Source organism: Chrysochloris asiatica, unplaced genomic scaffold (assembly GCF_000296735.1).
Source record: "Chrysochloris asiatica unplaced genomic scaffold, ChrAsi1.0 scaffold00446, whole genome shotgun sequence".
Lineage (NCBI taxonomy): Eukaryota > Metazoa > Chordata > Mammalia > Afrosoricida > Chrysochloridae > Chrysochloris > Chrysochloris asiatica.
Genome location: NW_006408964.1, coordinates 1,246,051 through 1,252,472, shown reverse-complemented (window position 1 = coordinate 1,252,472; position 6,422 = coordinate 1,246,051). Strand labels below are relative to the sequence as shown.

The following is a 6,422-nucleotide window of genomic DNA, read 5'->3' as shown; positions in this document are numbered from 1 at the left end:
AACAAAGTGTTTAAGTTGACCATCGTATCAAACCTGTGTACAGGAGGGATGGGCATGGTTCCTGCTGTGGAGATTCCTTCCCTCTTGGTTGGTATTTCAAACTACTACATCTATAAATACAGTTCATCAGATTGTAGTGATTTACACTTGTTTTCTTTATTTAAAAAATGTTCATTTATCGATATATCTACACAGGTTCTGATCATCCAGTTATTGACGCTTGATACAATGGGCATTATCTGCAAATCTGGGCACTCCTGGGCATCTTCTGTTACTTCATATCAACTGGAAGCCTGACTCTCAGCTCGATACCAGTAGAAAAGAACTGCAATTGGAAATTTAAAAAACATAAGTGTTTACTCTGTAAACACCAAAAACAAACGAAACGGTGTAAATATAGCAAAATATGCCAAAGATACAGATCAGGAATGAAAAAGGACAAAATTCTAATCTGTTCCTCTAGCTGCTCCAGGCTGCTCTGCTTGTCTCTCCAAGTGTGAATTTCCCACCTCAATACCTTCTAGATGGGGATCAGGATTTCACCAGAGGTCTTATACAGTACAAAGACTCCACTAGAAAGCTCTTTCACTAGGAAAGTTCTAACATAACTTTTATTGTGAATTGATTGATAGTTTACATGGGAGAATACCAGCTTTGCAAAAGATTCTGATGAGGAAAAGGACAAAATTCTAATCAAATAATCCAAAGGTGAATGCATGGGTAAGTCAATATTGGTAAGATGTCAATTCTACCCAACGTGATCTATGCCCGTCTGTAGAATCTCAAAGTCCCACCATTCATTTTGGTACTATCAGCAAATTTCATTAACCTCTGAAGTTACAAAAATCAGCATATTGACATTTTTGTAAAACACTAAGCAAATGCATTCATAGAAACAGAACACACAAAGACAGAAACAGAAGACATGTAATGTTGAGTAAGGACCAAAAGCAATTCAACGAAAAGAGGATAGCTTTGCCAATATACGGTCCTGTAAAACATGAAATGACCCTAGAAGCCACTAGTATGAAAACAAACGAAATAACAAGTCTCGACAGAGATGTTGTAACTTTCATAAGTATCCACTACGAATGGATCAACCCTAAATATGAATGCAAAATTAGAAGCTTAAATACGACAACTTAGAAGAAAACCTAAGAGACATTTAGTTTGGTAATGACTTTGTAGATAGAAGAGTAAAAACCAGATACAATAACTTTTGAAAAATGGATGGAGGTGATAAATGCAACTTTGTTAAAATTTAAAACTTTGCAAATAATGTCTCACCTATACACATTTACAAATAAAACGGATTTAAAACGTGAAAACTGCACAGAAAATGCTTCCGTACTTGTGGGAAGTCAAGAGATCTGGGACAGAGCTGGTTCTGCTGGGCCAGGTCCCACCATCCAGCATCAACAGCTGTTCCAGGGTTCAACTGTGGTCCGGTGACTCTCCTTCTACACAGAGCACCAGGCCCAGCGTGGGGATGGTAATCCTCCCTGGTGTCAGCCAGGAGACTCACATAAGGAAAGCGATTCCATCAGCTAGATTCTGAAGAGCCACATCTGCACTGAGGAAGGGCCTAGTAACTGAGGAACAGGATCTCAGGGTGCCTGCTAGGGCTCAGTCCCTAGGCCTTATCTGCCACCTTTATTCTTCACTGAGGAACTACAGCCCCTCACACAACAGTGATCCCCAAAGAAATTTTTACCAAGCCTCACACAGTGAGAGGAAAGATGGCCCAGTTGTCAATAAACCCAAACCCACTCCCATCAGTTAAATTCCCAGTCATACCCTAATCCCTACAAAACTCACCATTGCTTTGCTCCTCCTTATGGGGGTCTAGGACACTATCACCAAAGGTCAATTCAGAAAGAAGGTCCGAAGGGAAAGCTGAGCTCTGGGCAGTTTGGGAACAGATACTTAATGTGTGGTCTGCACACACAGTCAGAATACCTGAAGTCCTTCCTGATAACTTAGGGGGTGTGCAAGATGGACGCCAAACCCCCCCCCCCCCACACACACACAGCTCCCACCTGCCTCAGGACCACACCACACAGCTGAAATGGAAGAAGGATGGCGGAGAGTCAGGGCTAAGGCAGTGGGGGTGTGTGTGTGTGACAGGATTTTGGCGTCATTCCAGACTGCAACACTACTCACATATACAGGTGGAATTTTAATTCCAAGCCAAGTGCAAACAAAAAGGGGACGAGTGTGCCGCTGGTGGAGGGCAGGACGCTGCAATGGCAGAGACTCTGCTTAGAGACCCTGGAAATCACCACTCTGTATTTCTCACAAACTTCCAGGAGATAGAGGTACTACAGGGCTGCAAAGCATTGTGATGGGCAGGAAGCACGGATGAGACCAGGGAAGGTGCTGGGAGACCATCTGCACCCCAGACAGAGGATGTGGTCTCCGGCCACTCTCCTACTGAAATGGGGCACTGAGAAAGCTGTGCTTCCAAGATGGTTTTACTAAAGTCTGGAGGAAGCACAACAGAGGCCAAGGCCAAATCAACCATCCTCAAGCCATCATTACAACTGAGGGCTCCCTCTCAAGATTCACTAACTACCTGTCAGTCACCAATGAGTGTACACTTTCCCACACTGTGTACACATTAAAGGAGGTCTCCACTGTGAGTGTGCACATGTGTAATGTGGTGTGAGGAATTCTTAAAGGCCGTCCCACATTCCTTACATACATGGGGCCTCTATGGACTGTGAGTTTGCATATGTTTATAGAGGGATGAGTAACTATCAAAGGTTTTCCCACATACTTCACATTTATATGGCCTCTCTCCACTGTGGATTCTTCTATGTGTTGTGAGGCTTGACCCTTGAGTAAAGGATTTTCCACACTCCTTACATTCATATGGCCTCTCTCCACTGTGGATTCTTCTGTGTGTTCTGAGGTTTGATGCTTGGAGAAAGGCTATCACACATTCCTTACATTCATAGGGTCTCTCTCCACTATGAATTTGCATATGTACAGTGAGGGCTGTGGAAGAAATAAAGGCTTTTACACATTGTTTATACACATAGGAACTCTCTACACTGTGGATTCTTCTATGTGCACTCAGGTCTGAGGAATCTCTAAAAGTTTCCCCACACTCTTTACATTCATAAAGCATCTCTCCACAGTGACTATTTACATGTAGAGTGAGGGAGGACACCTTGGGAATTGCTTTATTACATTCAGAAGGCTTCTCTCTCCTATTAGAGTAATTGTTTAAAGTGAGAGATGAAAGACTAGTATGCATTCTAAAACATTCTTTACATTTGGATTAATGACCTTCCAAAGGTGTCCTAACTGGTGAGAAACTACAGAAAATTTCCATCCACTTGCTGAATTCATACCCTTCAATACTGGTGATTGCTGAGACAGGATTCTTGAGGGTTGACATACAAAGGAAGTCTTTCCCACATAGCTTACATTTATGGGTATGTTTCCCATTATGAGTGCTCATAGGAGTGGTCAGGTCAGAAGGACACCTGCAGTCTTCTCCACAGTCTGGACACTGACAGGTAACACTGACTCAGCAATTTCCAACATAAATGAGAAAAGTGTCCAGACTGCATAGCAATCAAAACTGTTGTTTTAATAAATTTGATTTGATGAAGAAACAATCACTGGTACTGCATTCAAGGATGGTGAGCAAAACACCAATATGAACGTGTCGCTCTACACACTCCTGCAACACCAAACACCTGCATGGATACCAAGAATCTTACATCACAGAAGAGATATGTCATAGGACTCTGGAGATCAACAAACACTTAGAGCTGTGCAGCCTGCCACCATATCTGAATGGAACACTACTGACAGTTTCTTAATTGACTCACAATTTAAAAGGAAAGAGATTTGACTGTTAGGAAATGCATATGCAACCTTTGTTTGTCCAGCAATTACTCAATCAAAATTGTTGACAAAATGAAGCAATTGAAAGACGATTGAGTTTTCCATGAAATATTTGGAGCTCCCTCAATAGAGTGTATTTTGATGTTATGACACCTCCTGAGATTTTGTGAAGCACTAATTATTTCCACTCTCCTGAGATTTTTCCTTAGCTTCTCTGAGAAAACAAATGGCTAGAGCTACCACGGAGCTCAGGACTCCCAGTGTGGTGGTGTAGGATAAATCCCCAAGTTGCCTCTAGGAAAATGTACACAAGTTCCCTCACCATTAAAACTGAGGTGATGACAGTTCAAAACAACATGGAGTTCATGGAGAAATGTACATCGCAATGAAGACCTTGATGACCAATAAAAGATTCCTTGCCACAGAGATAGTGATCTGTTCTCTAGAAGCTCAAACTTGAAATCAAACTTGTCAGAAACCCAAAAAAACTCTCAGAAAGGCACCCACAAGACAAGTCTCTCAGTGCATCAAAGTGTTCCCTGAAGTTAATGCTATGCTGATGGCACTTAGAGAGGCCCAAGACATTTTTAAATTTACAAGAGAAATGAAAGCTCAGTTTAGTGCATAGAGCTTTCTATTAGGGGAATCCTGGATGCATGAGCTCTATATAGAAGGGGACCATGCCTTTTATTTTAAAGGGTGTTCCCATAGCTCATTCCATATAATCAAGCACAGTTGATGAGTAAAATATTTTTGTTCACTAAAGGAATAAAAAAAAAAAGAAAAAGGAAGATGCCATTCATACCGACTGAAGCTAGGTTTTTCAAGGTTTCCATCATCACGTCTCTGTAGAGTTTCCTCTGAGCAGGATCCAGCAAAATCCCACTCTTCGTGGGTGAAGACCACAGCCACATCTTCAATGATCACTGGACCCTAAAACATCCCACACAGTCTCAATCAGCAAGGCAGCACCTACGCCAACATGTCTAAAACAAAAGGTGAGGCTGCCATTCCTGAGACCCTTAGAATCCACACGTACATAACACCAGTTTCTGTGCTCTCGCGAGAGTTGCTCAAAGAACATTGACTGGCTTCCTCCCGTCACTGACTACATTCACTAAATCACTGACTACATCTTGTCACAAAAACTCCGCGCAGCCTGAAACAGATTCTTCAAAATTTTACTGTGAACGGCAGCAGTTTATCCTTCTCTGTGTATGGTCTACAACAATTATAAAATACACCAGAAATGAGAGAGATGAGCAGATCACATTCCTGTTGTGAATAAGCCATTCTATCACCTTCCATAGATCAACCAGAATCTCCACAAGCAGGGAGCACTAGGTGGGGCAGGGGAGGCCCTAACAACTCCGAGACAGTGCAGAAAGGCAGTCCTTCAGCACAGAGCTGACCCCACAAGGATTCATGTCCAGATTTCCCCACTGAAGAGGACAGACACTCCAGTTATCTACAATCCCAAATCCATCACTTTACAGTGAATTTGGACTCATAACAACCTTATATTTCCATGTGCCACCAAGTCGGTCCCACCCACATCAATCCTCCCTCCATCAGGTTTCCTAGGAGCAGCTGGTGGGCTTGAACTGCCGACCCTGAGGACAGCAGTGCAGTGCTAATCCCAGGACACCAATGGATTCACCAATCCCGCGCTTCGGATCCGGATTCAGACTGCAGGGAGAAGGGGGCTGGAAGCATTGCCAGTGAGGACCTCATTGGGCCACATGCTCAGCACTCAGCTGTCTCCCATCAGTGCCGAGAGTGTACACATGAGCCACTACACTCACTAGAAGCAAAATGACACCAGAACCACCCACATTCAGCAACACTCACAAGAACAGCTGCCCACACCAACGTGGATGAATCTCAAAAGCATCCCAAGGAAAGTCTCTTTAGAACCAAGACAGAGGAATACTTCAATTGACAGAAAGCACAAAAGAGGCAAAACTAAATAAGATAGAATTCATGGATTAAATCTTGAAGGATTAACCATAATAATACCACGTCAGTTATTTGGACTCACCAGCTACTCCTCAGAAACTCTATAGTGGTTCCCTGTGAGTCAGAACCCACTAGAAGGCATTTAACAATAACAGCATGTGGTGCTGTGAGGTCAACACTGGATTGCTAACCACAAGGTGAATGGTTGAAACCCACGATCCGCTCCTGGGAAACCCTACACAGGGTGACTGTGAGAACCAACTTCATGGCATGGAACCACAAACATCTAAATACAGACAGTGCTGATCTTCAGGCTGGAGACGATATGATCATGGTGGGACACACTGAAATGCCATGAAAACTGACCCAAGATCTATTTATTGGCAACTCCAAAGTCAAGCTAAATTGAACAAGTAATGTCCTTTCCATGTGTCAATTGTACAAAGTCATGTGAAAACCCCTGCATTTTGGTTTTATTTTAGCTTACTTCACAAGGACTTTTATATCTACACTAACACCTGGATCTTAAGAAGCTCCATTTATTTATTTATTTATTTAAGGTTTTTATTGTGGATTGAGTGAAAGTTTACAGGGCACATCAT

At 42.7% G+C, this 6,422-nt stretch overlaps 1 protein-coding gene across 1 annotated transcript in view; it reads right to left on the bottom strand.

The window, feature by feature from the left end:
- Window positions 1–6,422, bottom strand: part of LOC102832617 (zinc finger protein 571-like) — a gene marked incomplete at its 3' end in the record, with an annotated part of 18,781 nt that overhangs the window by 11,737 nt on the left and 622 nt on the right. The window lies entirely within an intron of this gene.